The 19,528-nt window shown below is 50.8% G+C and overlaps 1 protein-coding gene across 2 annotated transcripts in view; it reads right to left on the reverse strand.

The window, feature by feature from the left end:
• Positions 1–19,004, reverse strand: part of SIPA1L3 (signal induced proliferation associated 1 like 3) — a 102,326-nt gene extending 83,322 nt beyond the window's left edge. Inside the window, exon 1 of one of the 2 annotated variants that reach the window (XM_081018587.1) lies at positions 18,850–19,004. The gene's annotated coding sequence lies outside the window, so the exon portion shown is untranslated. Of the gene's footprint in view, positions 1–18,845 lie in introns of both variants that reach the window. The other variant, XM_081018586.1, reaches the window with a different exon arrangement.
• Between the last annotated feature and the right edge of the window lie 524 nt (positions 19,005–19,528).

Here is a 19,528-nt window from a genome sequence, read left to right on the forward strand (position 1 = left end):
AAAACAAACAGTCACACACCAGGCCTGAGAAGCACAACCCACACACCTTCTGCCCTCCCAGCTAAGGACACCTTCAGATCACAAGCAAAATCCTCGGGGGAGACCCACTAGTTTCCCCAACACAACCACCAAACTGGCTATTCAGACACAGGCCTGAAAAGGCACCTGCTGCCCGGGGGTTGCCCACTGCGGGAGCCAAGCCGCAGGCAACTGTCACCTGACGCCATTTCCCTGTGTTACCTGAGTCAGGTGAGTCTGGGCAGGTGCTGGGCCTCTCTGCCTGGCTGCTGCAATGAGCTGGATGAGAGCCAAGGCACCGAAACTGAGCCCCAACCAAGTGGTGGCTTTAGAGGCAGGCAGGCAGGTAGGCCTCCGGTTCAGGAATTCAGCAATCAACTTCCTCTAGGTGGGACTGCGCTGCCCCCTCCTCAAGGAGCACAAACATCGCCTGGGAGCGCTCCTCAGCTCAAGAGCCTCTGGCCAGCTATGGCCACTCCTGGGCAGAGATAGCCTGGCCATGGTAGTCATAGGAGCCAACTCCTAGGGGCAGAGGGAGCTTCCCTCCTCCAATAAAAGATGTGAGGGGGCTGCCCCCCCCCGGTTAATGGGTAAAAAAAAGGTAAAGGGACCCCTGACCATTAGGTCCAGTCGCAGCCGACTCTGGGGTTGTGGCACTCATCTTGCTTTACTGGCCAAGGGAGCCAGTGTACAGCTTCCAGGTCACGTGACCAGGCTAAACTGCTTCTGGCGAACCAGAGCAGCGCATGGAAACGCCGTTTACCTTCCCGCCGGAGCGGTACCTATTTATCTACTTGCACTTTGATGTGCTTTCGAACTGCTGGGTGGGCAGGAGCAGGGACCGAGCAACGGGAGCTCACCCTGTCGCTGGGATTCGAACCGCCGACCTTCTGATCGGCAAGTCCTAGGCTCTGTGGTTTAACCCACAGCGCCACCCGGTTAATTGGTATTGCCATTCAAATGGTGCACATGCATTGCGTCATGTGACCAATTATGTGGGGCAGGGCTCACCTGAGTGCACCCCCCAAAATTTATTCAAGCTTTGGTAACCTCCCAACTAGATGGTAATAATGATAATGATAATAATAATAATAATAATAATAATATTTTTATATCCCGCCCTCCCCTGCCGAAGCCGGGCTCAGAGAGGCTAACAACAATAAAAGTAACACAGCATTCTAAAATCAATTCATTCTAAAATTAATTCAGAATCAAATTAATGGCAACCATTGGGCTAGAGTTCTGTGAGGATTACCAAAGGAGGGGGTCAGGCTGTGCCTTGGCCAAAGGCCTGGTGGAACAGCTCCGTCTTGCAGGCCCTGTGGAAAGATGTCAAGTCCTGCAGGACCCTAGTCTCTTGGGACAGAGCATTCCACCAGATCAGGGCCACAGCTGAAAAAGCCCTGGCTCTGGTTGAGGCCAGCCTAACCTCCCTGTGGCCCGGGACCTCCAAGATGTTTTTGTTTGAAGACCGTAAGGTCCTCCGTGGGGCATACCAGGAGAGGGAGTCCTGTAGGTATGAGGGTCCTAGGCCGTATAGGGTTTTAAGGGTTAAAACCAGCACCTTGAACCTGATCCTGTACTCTACCGGGTATAGCACCGGGTGAGTGTGATCCCGCGGCGAGGACCCCGTAAGGAGTCTCGCCACGGCATTCTGCACCCGCTGGAGTTTCTGGGTCAGTCTCAAGCGAGTTACAATAATCAAGTCTGGAGGTGACCGTGGCGTGGATCACACTGCAATGTGCCCTTGGTGGAGCCCCGATTGGTGCACAAAGGGCTTTAGAGGCAGGCAGGCAGGCAGGGCTCCGGAGGCAAAGGAGAGAGGCATGTGTAGGGTTGGAAGGGACCCCACGAGTCATCTAGTCCAACCCCAGAAAGGCAGGAATCGCAGCTACGTGTCATTGTCACTCATCGAGTCTTTCACACTTAGGCACTACACCAAGCCTCATGAGGTCACCGTTTGTTGCTGTTAATGCTACAAAGGCAAAATAAGAGAAAGAGAAAGAGAGACAGTGTCCTATGGGATCCACGCAACCCCAAAGGAACGGTGCTAGCCACCCTACTGCCAGACTGCAGTTCCACATCCCATTTGACCCTCCCCTGCAATGCGCAGCACAGGAACCCCACCAGTCACAGTAAGTCAGCCGGCCTGTAAATCCCTGGAAGTGCCACATCTGCGCAGAGGAGCAAGCAGCCATCGGATAAAACAAGAGGTAGCAGCAACTGCAGCGGGAGCCTTGCAGCCTGCTCTGAGAAGCTGCTGGAAAATCTGAGCCAAACCCCTGGATCAACCCCCACCCCACCGCAGGGCTACTCAGGAGCCACCTGCAGGAAGCAGAGACTGGGCCTTCCAAAGGAAAAATCCTTGCAGCTTTCCTTTCTTGCGTTACACGGTTTTAAGCTTATTTTAATATAACCTGCTCAGCAAGGTAGAAAAGCAGTAGACAAAAATAGCTTAAATAAATAATCACAGCACCGTGCGGGTCTCTGATGAAGGGAGTCCAGATGTTTCAGCCCCTGATAGGAAGAGGGTGATTCATCCCAGCCGCAATCCTTTCCCCACTGCCCTGGCAAAAACCATGAATGGGTCCTTTGGGCTAAGTGCCAAGGCCAGGGCAAGGGCATTCCTATGTTTACAGTCACCACCTTCTCCTTGCCGAAGCAGAGAGCTGGGGTGGGCTTTGGCTCAAGCAGCAGCTCCCAAGGAAAGCACGGACCCTGACTCACCTCCCTGAAGGAGGAGGACTTCCTTGCAAACAACGCCTCTTGCTCGGGGAAAGAGGGCAAAAGATCGCGAGACCGAGCCCAGACCTCTTGAGCGCAAAGGTCGGCAACTAGATCGCTGCATCCCGGAAAGGAGCCGGCTGGGTTTTGGCCCCGGCAGCAAGGGATCCGCCTCCGCAAGTGGGTCACAGGGAAACAGCAAGCAAGCGGGTCTGTCGAAGCTGGCCAAACGCCAAGATGTCTGGGTGATCCTCAACAGGAGTTTTATGAATGGCCAACAGCCAACAACTTAATTCTATCACAGCCTGGGCTATCTGCCTTTCAGTCCCTCCTTCCGCCTGCCTCTCCAAACACCCACAGCTATAAAAACTCAGGATAAGATAAGACCCCTTGCAGCTGGCCACCTGACAAAGTGGGACTTCTGAGAGCTGATATCATGGCAAAGGCGTTAGTTATGTCTTTAAGGTGCCCCACAAAATTGGTTGCCTTTGGAGACACGCCGCGAGTTGCCATCTACTGAACAACTCTTCCCCCCTTCCGACCTGGAAGACACCTTTACAAGCTGAAAACTTGCTTCCGCTCAATCACTGTTTTGGTTTTCTGAATGCAGGCAGCTGGAGGAGGGTGGGGACATAATGAAGACCTTCATTTATCTCAGCCAACACAAGGAAGTCCCAAGGTGCTAAGACGCAGCAGCGACTGGGCTCCTTCATGCGGCCGCTTGGTTTGCTGCCAAAAGGTTCCACTGGGTGACTTGAGCTTCTGCTGATACTGGACATATTTTTTTGGGAAACACAGCAATATAATAATGATAATTTATTATTTATGCCCTGCCCATCACACACCACCAACCAAGCACTGACACTCCTTTAAATCAGAACAGGAAGTAGACATTTTTGAAAGTTTGACATCCATTTATTGAACACGGAAGCGAAGGAACTCCCAGGGAAAAACATTCTTGGATAACGTATTTAGGAAAGACACCTGTCTGGAACTATGGTGCTGTTTTTGCAATGCTACCACTTTCTCCTCATAGCCTTCCTTGATTTGACTCTCGTCTCTTTATTGCTGTTATTACTTGTTGCATATTAGAAACGCAAATAAAAGCAATTACAAAAGAAGGATAATAATAATAATAATAATAATAATAATAATAATAATAATAATTTATACCCTGTTCATCTGCCGGGGTTTCCCCAGCCACTCTGGGCGGCTTCCAACAAAGTACAGTGGTACTTCGGGTTAAGTACTTAATTAATTCCGGAGGTCCGTTCTTAACTTGAAACTTTTCTTAACCTGAAGCACCGCTTCAGCTAATGGGGCCTCCTGCAGCTGCTGGAGCACGATTTCTGTTCTCATCCTGAAGCAAAGTTCTTCACCTGAGGTACTATTTCTGAGTTAGTGGAGTCTGTAACCTGAAGGATATGTAACATGAGGTACCACTGTATTAAAATACAGTGGTCTGTTAAACATTAAAAGTTTCCCTAAACAGGGCTGCCTTCAGATGTCTTCTAAAAGTCTGGCAGTTGTTGTTCTCTTTGACATCTCATGGGAGGGTTTTCCACAGGGCGGGTGCCACTACCGAGAAGGCCCTCTGCCTGGTTCCCTGTAACTTGGCTTCTCGCAGCGAGGGAACCGCCAGAAGTCCGTCGGAGCTGGACCTCAGCGTCCGGGCAGAACGATGGGGGTGGAGACGCTCCTTCAGGTATACTGGACTGAGGCTGTTTAGGGCTTTAAACAAATGCTCCTCCTCTGTTGCACAGACTGAAGCACTGCTAAAAAGAAATCGCTGCTTGACTCTGGAAGGACGCAGAACCACTGATGTGCAGGGGAACCAGAAGAACCTAAGAGGAGCCTGCAGGATCAGGCCAGTAGCCCACCTATTCCAGCATCCTGTTATCGCAGTGGCCAACCAGATAGAACATAGAACTGGAAGGGACCCCAAGGGCCATCTAGCCCAACCCCTTGCAATGCAGGAATCACAACTAAAACCGAGGGCCATTTTCACAGATGCCTGTGGGAAACCTGCAAACAGATCCAGAGTGCCAAGAACGCTCTCCTCTCCTGATGGGGCAATCTGGCAGTTGCTCTAAAGGAACCAGACGTTCAGAGCCTTGGGGACTTTGGACCAACTCCTCTTGCACACTGCCTCTGCTGGGGAAGGATCTGGCCTGCCCGCCCCAATGCAAACAAGCTAGATGCAAAAGGGCAACTTCTCTGCGTTTTGAAGCGTACGAGGCAGCAGCGTTCCCTTTGCTGAGAAGGCAGCCTGGCAGACAAGCCCCCAAATGTTGCACCCTTACCAAAAGAGACCCCAGAGGAGCAAGAGGGGGCTGTGGCAGAGAATGTCACTTGTGAAATGGTCCCCAGCAAGCATCCTAAGGGCGATGGCAGCCGGTCTGTGGAGGCAGGATTCGAGCCAGGAACTGACAGCAAGCTTTGCCCTCTCCTTCACCAGAGGAACTGGGTGGTAGGCTTCTCAGAGGAAGCCGGGTAGTCTCAGCACCCAGGGCAGGCCCATTTGACACAAGGGAATGTCCCCCAGCACACGACCCACTTCTTAGAGGAGGCTGAGGGGCCCACCAGCAGCAAGCCAGGAAGATGTCCTTGCTAGTGGATTTTCCTACAAAAAACCCAAACCATCGCTGTTGCTCTCTGTGCCGTCACTCACGGCCACTTCAAACCCGACCAGTTTCCCACATAGAAGCATGGGGGGGTTGTAACCATCTGAGTTCTTTCCATTAAAATTAATGGACCTAAACTAGCCACATCCATTCATTTCCATGGGTCTAGTCCGAGAATGTTATTAGTGCTGGACGCAAGCCACCGTCTCTGGAGGGCTTGGAAAAAGAACAATTGCCTTGAAGGACTGGACGTGTGTGTAATTGGAGAGTCCTCAGGACAACCTTTTTACAAGCAGAAAATTATTTAAATTTCTGCCAATTGAGAGGCCATTCTGACATGGTCCAGTGCGTGGGACTCTGTTCTGCCTCCCTTTGTATTTCCTCCAGAAACACGGGCTGCTTCACGTGCTCTCTCATTTGACAGTATTTTCGCGACGGAAGAGCCTTCCTGATGGAGCTGCAGGTCATCTGGTCCTCAGCATTATAACAATAGTAATTTATTATTTATACCCAGCCCCTCTGGGCGGCTTCCAACAAAATATTAAAATTCTTTCAGCACCGGGGGAAAAACATTTTCTGTCACTACAAGGAAGCACAAAACTATCTTGCCACCTGGTTCTCTCAGCCCATCTATCTCCCAATGCCTCGGACACCCTTCCACCCACATTCAAAAAAACAAAAAACAGATATAGTTCTTATTGAGAGAAACAAAAAAACCACAAGCATAGCAGTTCACCAGTTACAAGCTGCATGTCTAGTGACACAACAGCATACAAAAAGATCTTTATTTCACCCTCTGAAAAGGCAAAGTGACGCAAGCTCTGCCGTCAAGTGCAACACCTGTCAGATATATCAGCTGGGCCCCAGACAGCACCTTAAACTTAGGTTGCAGTCACCACAACAAAATGTTGATTCGCCAGGGGGTTGGACTAGATGACTCTCAGGGTCCCTTCCAACCCTACAATTCTGTGATCTCAGCTACATTGCTTGACTGTAGCTTGCTCTTACAACAAGGGAGTCCCACAGTGCAAGAAGGAGAATATACACAGTTGAAATGGAAATGGTATTAACTATGGACTACTGGATTCAATGGGGCTTAATCCCAGGAAAGTAGAAGTGAGTTTAGTTGAACTGAGTGGGGCTTACTCATGCATAGAACTGCAGTTGGCTCTTTGAGTGGGGAAGGAGATGCAACTTGGCTAGTAAATTACATGAATTACTCTTAAACTTGTAGAAAACAGACTATATTGTTAATCGTATGCAAGTTTAATTAGTATTTTTACTAAATCTTCTCTTGTAAATTTTAAATTTGCCCCTAAAACTGCATAGTACATTAATATATTCTCCAGAAATCTTTAATGGTTTAGTTGAAGCATGCTATCATTGAGTTAATTTTTCATATAATGACATGCATCAAATTTAGATATTTTTTTTTGTTGCTGTTCAGTATGTTCCCAGATTGTTTGCATTCACTATGACTCATCACTGTATTTTGGATTGTCCTGGACCTGAATACCACCATTTGGTATTCAAGCCCCAAACCAAAGTCCTGTTTGATGCATTTTGGCTTGCCTGCTGATGAAAGTCATTATTTCATCAGTACGTGGTGATTTAGACAGCTAACTTAGTTGCAGTTGCCAGGATATTACCACGTTCGCCTCTACGTAGCTCCATCTTATTTCAGATATCAGTATATCGTGGTGTTTAGCTGGCGATATATCACGAAGTTGAAAACCAGGTATCGCCCAGCGCTAGCCATAAGGCTAAGAAGTTGACAAAATAAGGCCTCCTTAGTGGTGGCAAAAGTCAAGTAATCCTCATCAGCATGGAATGATTCTGCCATTTGCTGTCTTGTTCTGCTGGGCAAAAGCACAGAGCAGGTGCAAATGCCCAGGTGACGACATGGAGCCAGAGAACAGCCCCCAGCCAACAGAGTCACCCGGGAGAGGCGGCAGGAAGGCCTCCCAGGCTGTAGGTTTACAGTCTGTTCCCATGCAACACCTGATGGGATGCAAGATAGAGAAACGGGTTTCACCTGCCAGCCTCAAAAAGAAGCTGGCTTCCCTCATCTCTCCCTCTCCAACCTCTGCTTAAAAACCTCCAAGGAAGAAGAGTCCACCAACGGGGTCCCTTCCACTGTTGAACAGCTCTCACTGTCAGAAGATAATTCCTGACGTTTAGTCAGAATTTCCGAGAATTTCCGTTCTGGTAACTTGAAGCCATTGTTTTGGTCCTCGCCTCCCGAGGAGGAGTAAACAAGCTTGCTTCATCTTCCGTGGGACAGTCCTTGAAATATTTGAAGGTGGCTCATATCTCCTCTCAGTCTCCTCTTCTCCAGACAAAACATATCCAACTCCTTCAACCGTACCTCATAAGGCTTTGTCTCCAGACCCTTGATCATCTTGGTCGCCCTTCTCTGCACACATTCCAGCTTGTCAACATCCTTCTTAAATTGTGGAGCCCAGAGCTGGATACAGTATTCCAGGTGTGGTCTGACCAAGGCAGAAGAGAGTTGGACTATGACTTCCCTTGATCTGAACACTAGACTTCTGTTGATGTTTCTTAGAATAGCAATAGTGGTTTCCCCCCTGCTGCATCACATGGTTGACTCATGTTACAGTAAGTTTGTGGTCTCCTAAGAACCCTCAATCCTTTTCACACGTACAGTACTACTGGAAAACCAGGTGTCCCCCATCTTATATTGGTGCAGCAATTCTTCCTTACATTTGTCCCTATTGCAATTCATTTTGTTAGTTTGGGCCCTTTGTTCAAGTTGTTTTAAGGACGTTGAACAACAACGGGCTCAGGACAGAACCCTGCGGCACCCCACTTGCCACTTTTTAATGACGAGGAACCATTAATGAGTATGGTACTCTTTGGGTTCAATCAGTCCTCCAGCTACAAATCCACCTAACAGTTACCTTGTCTAGCCCACATTTTACTAGCTTCTTTGCAAGAATATCATGGGGGAATTTGTCAAAAGCCTTACTGAAATCAAGATACACTATGTTCACAGCATTCCCCTGATCCACCAAGCTTGCAACTCTATCGGGAAAAGAAACTAGATTCATCTGACATGACTTGTTTTTGAGAAAACTATGCTGGATCTTAATCACAGCATCATTTTCTAAATGCTCAAACCGATCTTTCTAGGATCTTTCCTGGTATCAGTGTTGAGCTTGGTTGTTATCTGGGACCCACCCCCCCTCTTTTCACCATCTGCCCACCTCCAATCTGTAGGGACCTCACCTGTTTTCCAAGAATTCTCGAAGAATGATAGACAGAGGCTCTGAGATTAGATCTGCAAGCTCCTTTAGTATCCTTGGGTGAAGTTCATCAGGCTCTGGAGATCTGCATTCATTTAAAGTAGCTAGGTGTTTCCTTACTACCTCTTTTCCTATCTTGGACTGCAGCTCCCTCCTTGCATCACTGATTCTGTTATCACCAGGTTGGGCATCACGTTCCTTTTGGGTGAAGACAGAGGCAAAGTAGGTGTTGAGCAGTTCCGCTTTCTCTCTGTCACCGGGTAGCATTTCTTTGTCTTCTCCGTGCAGAGGAACTGCTACTTGCTTGTTCTTCCTCTTGCTTCAAATAAAGCTGAACAAATCTTTGGTTATTATTTTTAACCTCTCCTGCAAGCCTGAGCTCATTCTGAGCTTTGACCTGCTTGTTGTTCTCCCTGCAACTATTACCTACTTGTTTATACTCTTTATTTGTGATTTCCCTTTTCTTCCCTTTCTTATACATGCCCTTCTTAAATCTCAGCTCATCTGTAAGCTCCTTATGCAGCCATACTGGTTTCTTTAGATCCTCTTTTCTTTGTGGATGGAACTGTCTATGTTTGTGTCTTCAATATTTCACCTTCCAAGAAACTCCCATCCAACTTGGACCCCCTTCTCTCTAAGTATTTCTGACCATGGGAGCTCACACAGTAGTTCCTTAAGCTTTTTGAAATTGGCTTTCTTAAAGTCCGCAGTGTGTGTCCAACTACACGCAGCTTTCCCTTGCCTCTGTATCATGAAACCAAAGAGGACATGATCACTTCCTCCCAAGATTTCCAGTTCCAACCTGTTTCAATAATTTGGGGACAGCAGCTCTAGCACTAGGTGAGTTTTGGGGGCTCGAGAAGCTGGAAGCTTAACTCAGAAGCCCAATCCTGCCCCAGGCTAATTTTCTTTTCTTTTCTTTTCTTTTAAATAATATTTATTAATTTTCCAACCGTTTAAACACAACAAAACAAAAAAAAGGAAAAAAAACATAAAACTAACAAAACAAGACACAAACCATTTAAAACACAAAACAATTTCAATATCTTATCTTATCTTTCATTCCCTTATTTCCACAACCTCCTCACACCTCCCTTTTCGTATTCCACTTCTGTTAATTGTTTCAGCAATTCCTTTCCATCTTCCTCTGTTTTCTATCCTATAATTATCTTAACATATTCTAACCTTATTTTTCCCTTTAATACTCTATTAATCTATTTATACTTGATTCCTTATAACATTTCTACTAAAGCCATATAACTTCATTCCAGCATCCTTCTAACATTCATTAATTTTACAGTGTTTCTGTAAATAGTCTTTAAATTTTTTCCAATCTTCTTCCACCGACTCTTCTCCCTGGTCTCGGATTTCTGCCAGTCGTTTCCGCCAATTCCATATAGTCCATCAACTTCATCTGCCATTCTTCCCGAATAGATAAATCTTGTGTCTTCCAGTACTTCACAATGAGTATTCTTGCTGCTATTGTTGCATACGTGAAAAAAGTTCTATCCTTCTTTAACACTAATTGGCCGACCATGCCCAGGAGAAAGGCCTCTGGTTTCTTCAAAAGGGTATATTTAAATACCTTTTTCATTTCGTTATGAACCATCTCCCAGAATGTCTTAATCCTTGGGCACGTCCACCAAAGGTGAAAAAATGTGCCTTCAGTCTCTTTACATTTCCAACATTTATTATCGGGCAAATGATATATTTTTGCAATTAATAAATTAAAAGTGTCTTAATCCTTGGGCATATCCACCGAAGGTGAACTCTAATCCTCAAATTCGTCTGTTTTTCTTTAAGTTCAGTCATAGCAAGCGTCAACTTATGTTCATCAAATTCCTGCCCCAGGCTAATTTTCAGGAGACCCACTTTGCTAAAGGTCACATGGGAAAGCTCCCAGGAGAGATTTTGCCTTCTTCACAGGAATGGAGGTCCTGGGAGAAGGAATTGGCAGAAGCTCTCTCTCTGCTATTAAACAACCTTGTTCCTGCAGCCTGCCATTTAATTAAGATCTACTTATCTTCAGCACGAGAGAGATTGCTTGCTACATTCCTGGAACTCACCATCGCAGGCTGCCTGCTAATGTGGACGTTGGCGGACGCGTTCCCACTGGCAGAATACCAATCAAAAACAAGCACGCTGAACCTCAGTCCCTCCTGCATCCGACAACAATTGACTGTCGGATGCAGGAAGGCCTTGGAATGGAGGGGAATTGCCAAAGCCCTCGGAATGAAACCCAACTGCTGAAGCCAAAATCCAGTCTGCAGAAGGGGACACCTTTTGCCACTCGCTGCCCCCAAGCAGATCTGGATACTGCCAGGCAAACTGAAAAGGAGAACCTGCACCAAAGGCCTCACAGCCTAGAAGGAAGGAGGAAATGGGACTGGGTATAAACTCCGTTTCCAGGCTCCAAACCAGGGCATCGCCCACCAAGGAAGACTCCCCAAGATACACTGAGGTCTGTGGCTTTAAGAGGTGCCCTTGGAGACCAACATGTCCTTGTGCAACAGAAACACAGGAAGCAAAGTACCGTATTTTTTGCTCTATAAGACTCACTTTTCCCCTCCTGAAAAGTAAGGGGAAATGTGTGTGCGTCTTATGGAGCGAATGCAGGCTACGCAGCTATCCCAGAAGCCAGAACAGCAAGAGGGATTGCTGCTTTCACTGCGCAGCGATCCCTCTTGCTGTTCTGGCTTCTGAGATTCAGAATATTTTTTTTCTTGTTTTCCTCCTCGAAAAACTAGGTGCGTCTTGTGGTCTGGTGCGTCTTATAGAGCAAAAAATACGGTAAAACTAATGGCCCATTTGCCTCAGTACTGTCTACACTGACTGGCAGCAGTGGCTTGCCAGGGTTCCAGGCGCAGGAGTCTCTCCCAGCCCCAGCTGGAGATGCCATTGGGGATGGACCTTCTGAGTGCAAGGCAAGTGGCCCCACCATTGAGCTACGGTGGTCCTTCCCCAACAGAGAGGCACAGCACCAACAGTTGTGATCGACGGGAGTCAATCAAAGGGCTGGGATTCGAAGCTCAAGCGCCTGCTTTTGGGAAAGCTAGCACCAAGCCCCCATGAGCTGACAGCAAAAAAGAGAAAGCTTTGCTGGGGGGGGGGGGTTGACGCCAGATCTTTTGTGGGTGGCTTACAGATTGATGGGCCACAGCTGAGTGGCAGAGCTCTCAAACGCAGAGGAAAGTGGGGGAAGGAACACTCTGTAAGGCATCAATCGCAGGGGGCAGGAATGAAACAAATCTGATGGGGGGGGGGGAAGAGAGAGAATTCAACAGGACACGAGTTTTAAAGTCTCTCTTCTCCTGTTCAAATCCCCCCAGATCCCCAAACAGAAAAACTAACCACGCATCCTGTGAGCTCAACTGCAGCATGCCTCCAGAGAAGATTTCCGCCGTGAACAGAAGGTGGAATTTGCAAGAACCAAGAGTCCAAGTTGAAAACAGCTTGTGAAGCTCTTGGAAACAGAGGTAGCCATGCCAGAGCGCTGGCACCCTGAAGCTCACGTCTCCACTGGAAGCCCCCTGCAATCCTCTGCAGGGCAGCCGGAGCTTCGGTTTGACAGGGAAAAGCATCCCACAAGCGACCTTAAAGACTTTATTATTATTATTAAATTTTATTTATACCCCGCCCTCCCTAGCCGAGACCGGGCTCAGGGCGGCTAACACCAGTATAAAACAATTGATTGAAATAAAACTTAAAAACAAGATTAAAATACAACATTAAAATGCAGCCTCATTTCAGTAGGAACTCAAATCAAAAACTTGGGGGGCGGGGATGAAAACGTAAAGTCTTCACCAAGGCCAACTGTCCAGACTGGTCCTACGTGGGCCGGAAAAGCCAGGGAAGTCCCCAAATAGGAGTTCCATCACAGAAGAAGAAAGAAAAAAGGAAGAGGGGGAGGGGATCAATTTGATTCCAAGCCAAAGGCCAGGTGGAACAACTCTGTCTTACAGGCCCTGCAGAAAGAAATCAGATCCTGCAGGGCCCCGGTCTCATGAGACAGAGCGTTCCACCAGGCCGGAGCCAGTGTTGAAAAGGCCCTGGCTCTGGTTGAAGCCAATCTAACTTCCTTAGGGCCTGGGACCACTAGGGTGTTGCTGTTTATGGACCTTGAGGCTCTCCGTGGGGCATACCGGGAGAGGCGGTCCTGTAGGTACGAGGGTCCTAGGCCATGAAGACTTGCAGATTTATGGGGTGGTCAATGACTTAGAATGAAGCGGTGGCACGGAGGCAAGAAGGACTTGGCTGGCAAGCCCTGCTCAAGAAGCAGACTGCAAAACTGACGGCAGACTCTATCTCCACCATTCTACCTTAAACAGGTTAAAGTGGGGCGGGGGGGGGCAAAACACAGAGGCAAGAGGGTGTTATTTTTTTCAGTAAATCCAGGTAAGGATGCTTTCTTGAAAGCTACCCTCAGAGGTGCCTTTTGACAGGTGAGTTCAGCAGCAGGGAGTCAATACGTTCAGCCTGCAGCAGCTCCCACCCGATCTGGGAACTGCTGAGATGTAACCTCTGCACAGGTTCCCCTTCTTCCCTACAGAAGTAAACACTGGTACTTACTGTAAGTTCCTTCTCTGTTGGGAGAAAGGCGGATTTCCAGCTTTTGGAATTAGCCGGGTGCCAGTCGCATTTTGAGAGTGTCAACTGGCCTTTTGCGACAGGATGGAGATGTCCAGGCGCCAGCTACCCTTGGCACCTGGCTTAGCACCTCCACCTGCCTGGTCTGCCAAGGCACAGTGGCAGCAAAAGGCTTGTCATTTTTTTGCTGCCATGCGAATCAGGTCTTTGCAGGGTGGCACGCTAGCAAAAGACAGATCTTTTGCTGCCATGCTACCCTCCAGACACCGATTCACCCACAGCAATTGTTGTTGTTGTTATTTTGGTGTGGGGCTGCCTGGTCTGGTAGCGGGGCAGCAACCAAGAAAATTTGGCGCCTAGCCATTTTGTTTTGGCACGCACAACCTAGATCCCAGCAGCCACATGGCTCCTAGCGTTCCATTCCCATTTTCTAACCCTGGGAATCTCACCCATCCTGACAGGCCTTGCACAGCAGACCCTCAGTACTGGGAGCGTGAAGCCCACAAGAGACCCTCAAGGCAAGGCGTGCACAGGGATTCTCACTGAATTGCCCCCGTATTTCTCTACGCATCAATATCCTTTCTTCCCTTTCTGGCCTCTCTTTGCTGCCTTTTCTTCTATACCTCTTTTAACTCTTAAGTTCACACATGAAGCGAACTGGGAGGCAGCCGTCCAGCCCACTCTCGCATTTCATCTTCCTGGCAGTAGAGTGAAGTGGGTGGTGGTAGCCCACATGCTCAGGCTGTTCCTGGCAGCGGTGTCTGCACAAGACAACGGCCCAATGGATGGTTGCCCCATCCATTGTGTGTGTCTCCTCTTTCTGTCTCACTCAGTGGGGCAAGGGCAGCCCAGGCGATCCATGCACGACAAAGGTTTTGCTTTATTAAGGCTCCTGTGGCAAGCGCAGCCCCCTGCCTTGCTCCGGATCCGGAAGGGAAGAGCCCCAGAACCCTGAGGGTCCAATCCCATTTCACTAGGTCCCCATTCTACTGAATAATGAAGGCACCTCGCCAGGGGCAGCAGCCCTTATGGGTGGGTCTCAAACCCCGCAACTTCTAGGAGAGTTTATTGCAGTCACTGGGGGGTCACAGCAGGAGCACACGACAACCATGCAAACATATGGCAAAAGATTACGAAATGCATCCCCAAATGCAAGCTTCCTGGGTCTGAGAAAGTTGAAGGTACCTGGACCACTGTATGGACCAGAGGTCCTCTGGCTGAGACGGGACGATATGGGACTGGGGGGGCAACTCCCATCTCTTGCGGGGGTGCAATTAGTGCCAGCACCGTCCGTTAAGAGTTTGGGTGTAATCTTCGATACCTCCCTCTCTATGGAGGCGCAGATTACAGCTATAACAAAGGCGGCATTTTTTCATCTCCACCAAGCTAAGCAGTTGGCCCCTTATCTCTCTCGCCCTGACCTAGCCACTGTGATCCACGCGACGGTCACCTCCAGACTGGATTATTGTAACTCGCTCTATGTGGGGCTGCCCTTGAGACTGACCCAGAAACTCCAGCGGGTGCAGAATGCCGCGGCGAGACTCCTTACAGGGTCTTCGCTGCGAGACCACATTCACCCGGTGCTATACCAGCTGCACTGGCTCCCGGTGGAGTACAGGATCAGGTTCAAGGTGCTGGTTTTAACCCTTAAAGCCCTATACGGCCTAGGACCCTCGTACCTATGGGACCGCCTCTCCTGGTATGCCCCACAGAGGAACTTACGGTCTTCAAATAAAAACATCTTGAAGGTCCCAGGCCACAGAGAGGTTAGGCTGGCCTCAACTAGAGTCAGGGCTTTCTCGGCTGCGGCTCCAACCTGGTGGAACGCTCTGTCACAAGAGACTAGGGCCCTGCGGGACCTGACATCTTTCAACAAGGCCTGCAAGACAGAGTTGTTCCACCAGGCCTTTGGTCAGGGCCCAGCCTGACTCCCTCCTCTGGCAACCTGCACAGAATTTTGCTCAACGGTTGCCATTAATTTGATTTTAATTAATTTTTATAATGAAATGTTTTTAGAATGTTGGATTATTTGATTGTTTGATTATTTGATTGTTGTTAGCCGCCCTGAGCCCGGCTTCGGCTGGGGAGGGCGGGATATAAATAAATTTGATGATGATGATGATGATGATGATGCACTGTTTTTGGGAATTGCAAGTGGGCTTCCCAGGAAAGGCATCTGTGAGAACAGGAAGCTGCACAAGATGGGCCTGATCTGGCAAAGGCTCTGCTTATGTTCTTAATAGGACGGAAGCTAGAGATCTCCCAATGCATCCCACAGAAAAGGGAAAGCATGGAGGTGATGTCTCTCACACTGGAGAAGGGGAAGTGTGACCACCCCACACAAAAGAAATACTTTGAGGAGAATTCACTGATTTCTAACCCTGTCTCCCGTGAACAATTTTGGCTATAAAATTGGGAATTTGATCCCAGGCAGCCAAGGGGCAGCCTTGTGCAGATCAGAGGCAGGATTCAGGCAACGTATTAAGACTTCCGAGCTACAGACAATCCCTCACAGCCCATAACTGCCGCCCTGCACCTTCCGCCCATTTCACTTTCAGGTGCCTGCAGCAGGAATGTTTGGGAGGCAAACACTGCAGGGGAGTGGCTGTTTGCTTAAGGACAGCTACCCCTGCCTGGAGAGTCATTTGTGTACCTTTAGAACAAACAGAAACTCTCCCATTTGGACTCTCTGGCTTTGTTCCTCTTAAAGGCAGGCTGATGCTGACCCAAGCCTGGGAGCACACCTCACTCTCAACAAGTGCTAACTTTAGGCCTTGGCGACAGGAAGGCATCTGAACTCTCCCCACGCTTCTGAGCTGAGCTGGACAACCGTTTCCGACACTTAGGCACACCTGTGCATTTGTCCTGCTGGACTTGCACCTATTTCACACGCGGGAAACCGTATTTTAAGTCTATGGAACCGGACACTGCAGGCGACACAGCAAGCGTTTCAGCAGCCAGTTTTGCACCGGTCCCCATTCACGCCAACCCTCTGACCTTTTCCCCACTGCACCTAAAAGTCTAAATTGTAGGGGTGATATGCAACTGACCTTGCCAGGTGAAAGGGGTGCAGATAAGGAGGGTTTTTTGGTTGCTTTCAGCCCAGTGATTCTGGAAGTTCCCTAACAAAGGCAGCAGCAGAGGAAGCTGGCACCTGCCTTGGTCTGCCCCTGCTAAGGTCCAGGTCTGGGCAACAGACATGGTCCCAGGCCTCACTGTGAGAGCAGGGTGCTGGCTAGATGGCCCTCTTTGGCCTGACCCAAGGACCCTCTCTGGGTCTTCTTAAGGACTTAGGACACCTCCCGCTTGCTCCAACTGCATGCAACACACACCTGCAAGACTCGCATGCCAAACACCGAGCTGTTCACATGCCCATCACCACAGCATGTACAGGCCACCACCACAGACCAAGCACACAGCCAACCCCCAGTCTCCTCTCCCACATAAACACAGAAGCAGGGTTTCAAAGACTAAAACTATCCCCGCACTTGCTCTCTTCTGGTGCACCATTTGCAGGCCCTTATCAGACCCCTGTTTATTTGCCTCCCTTCCCTGGTAAACAATCCTAATCTTCCCAGACACTCCCAGGATTTTCTGCAGCCCCTTCTAAGAGCCACTTTCCTCCCCTGCACCCAGACAAACAATAGGGGGGTTATTAAGTCGGTGTCTGACAGTACCCTGCCCCTAATGCTGCAAATCCCCCTGCTCTCGGTTGCTGCCTCCGCCTCCTGGTGCAGCTGTTCCTTGCAGAGAGTATAATGGAGCCAATACCTTCAGGCAAAGCGAGCAAGTTTAACCCCCCCCCCTTAAATGTCATTTTTGTCTGTTTGGATTCCATTTTTCCAATTCAGCTTCTCTGGCGACACATTGACCCTTTGATTGGAGATCCACCCCACAGAGAAAACCCAGAGCTGTTTGTAAAGAGGGGGGTGGGGGTGGGAATCACCTAGGCAGTCCGAACAGCCTCAGCCCCAAAGTTCACACGGCTAATGCCATCTGGAAATCAGTGTCATGTTTTGGCAGGTCAGCACAAGCGAGATTAGAAAGAGGGCCCGCTGCATTCCTCACTAAATCTCTCTCACAGCACATCAAACTCTGTCCCCTTTGTAGTCACCAGTCTACCGACATTATGATAAAGCCCGGCCAAAGTCACCATGGAGGGAGACGTCGTGCCAAGTTCAGGGCTGGAGCAGAGCAACTGCTGTTCCTCTGGCAGCCAGAGAGCCACCCAACTTCCTGGAAGGAAAGTGTGCACCTTGGCCAGGCGGATGCTAAACAGGAGACCTGGCAGGCTTCACCCATGCCTCCAGTGCAACACAAACCAGACTGCACCCCTTTGCCAGGAGGGGAGAGAAAAAATGTCAGCATGAGAAGAGAGAATTACACAACTTAGCCCTCCTCTTCAAAGATGGGTATTGGGAGGGCAAAAGCAAGCATCTCCCTATGCCAACTCCTGCCCCACGGTACAGATTGGAGAGATGGCAAACAAAACCCAAACTGGAAATTGAGGCCCCCCCCCCCCTCCACCAATCATGTTTTCCCAGGCAGCACCAGACCCGGCCTGAATAGGCGATTGTCTGCAAAATTAGGTCAGGAAAGCCCTGCAGAGGCTCCCACTGGGGAGAAGCTCGAGCTGCTGCACCAGATCCCACATTTCGCACTTGCTTAGAGCGGAGAGCTCACGGAGCCAGGCACTCAGCCCACGAGTACAAAGCTGCCCGGAGTTGGCGTGTGTGGAGCCGGGGTCTTTGGGTGGGAGAAGCGGGGCAGATGCAAAGTCAGCAAGGCAGATGGACAAACAGCTTGCGGGGCTGAGCAATTGATGGGAAGGGCGCAGGCATGGGGGGGGGAACCGGGGGCGCAACTCCGAAGCTCTCCTGGGGGTGGCTTCGCTTTCGCCCCGGGACACGAGGAAAGCCATTCCCTTGAAAGAAATAGGGGGCCGTGCAGGTTCTCAGGGATGCCCTGCTTCAGTTGCGATTCTTGCATTGCAGGGGGCTGGACTAGATGGCCCTTGGGGGTCCCTTCCCAACCCTAAGCCCCCGAAGCGGGTCCGGGCGTGTTTCCTGCCCGCCGCAGGAGCCGCCCGGCGCCCCGCCCCCCTCCTCCAGGGACCGCCCCTTCCGTTCCCCCGGAGCCACGCGCGCGTCCTCCTAGCTCCCCCCCCCCGCCGCCCCGGTGGAAACGGGGAGCGAGGAGAAGCCCTCTCGCGCGGGGGCCGCCGGGAAGCGTAGTCCCGCCCGCGCCGCCGTCCCTGAGGGGCCCGAGCCAGCGGACTACGGCTCCCAGGAGGCCCCGCGCGCCTCCCCCCCCCGCTCCCCGGCGCTGTGTTCGTGCGGCGAGGCGGGAGCGGGGACCGGAGCGGCGGGAATGGGGGGCGACGAAGAGGAGGAAGAGGCGGCTCTGAGAGAGAGAAGGCGCCGGGGCTGAGGGGAGACGAGTCCGGGAGGCGGCGGAGCAGTCGAGGGAGATAGCGGAGGGCAGTCGCGGCAGGTCCCTTCGCCTTTCCCCGCGTGTCCCCCCCCCGTCCCCAGGGGGCGAATGGCGGCGCCCAACGGTCGCTCTGGGACGAGGCTGACGAGGCGCGCGCGGAGGGAGGGAGGGGGGGTCGAGCGGAGGCGCGGACTCACCTGGCGGATGAGGGGGGGAGCGCGAGGCGGCGCCGCGAAGGATTCAGCTGCTCTGGCCGGGCCCGGCCGCGCTCACTCGCTCGCCCAGGGGAGGGCGGGGCCACGGGAGGAAGCTCCGCCCCCCTCGCCTTGCCTCTTCGCGCCGCTCGAGGGGGCCGGGGGCGGAGCCAGAGCGGAAGCCCCGCCTTTTCCTCGCCTCTAGTGGGTGTCGGAGGAGGAAGCGCGAGCGGAAGAGGGGGAGGAGCCGTAAAATGGAAGCCCCGCCCTCCCGTCGCCGGAGCTCGGGCCGGGTTTGCTCGCTCAGGGAGAGGGTGGCGCCGCCGCGGGAAGCTCCGCCCCTCGGCTTGAGGGGCCGCCGCGCGTCTTAAAGGCGCAGGACTCCTCTGAAGGCGAGAAGGCGAGCCTCGTGGGGCGGCCGAGCGCCCCGAGCGAATGGGGCGGCAGTGGCGGCCCTGGCCCGCCTTCTCCTCCGTGCTGCGGGGGATCCGAGGGAGAGGCTTCCCCTGACTATGTGCAGAGTTCCTTCTGCGGCCGAAGCCGCTTCTAGAGACCAGGAAGAAAGTGGGTCTTAAACACGGGGAAACGGCCGGAGTGAATGTGCACGTGTGAATCCTGTGCATTGGCCCACTTAAGGCCATGACTGGAGGGTTTCCTTTTTTAAAAAAATCTAAACCTAACC

The sequence above is a fragment of the Podarcis pityusensis genome (genome assembly GCF_964106645.2).
Source record: "Podarcis pityusensis genome assembly, chromosome: 8".
NCBI lineage: Eukaryota > Metazoa > Chordata > Lepidosauria > Squamata > Lacertidae > Podarcis > Podarcis pityusensis.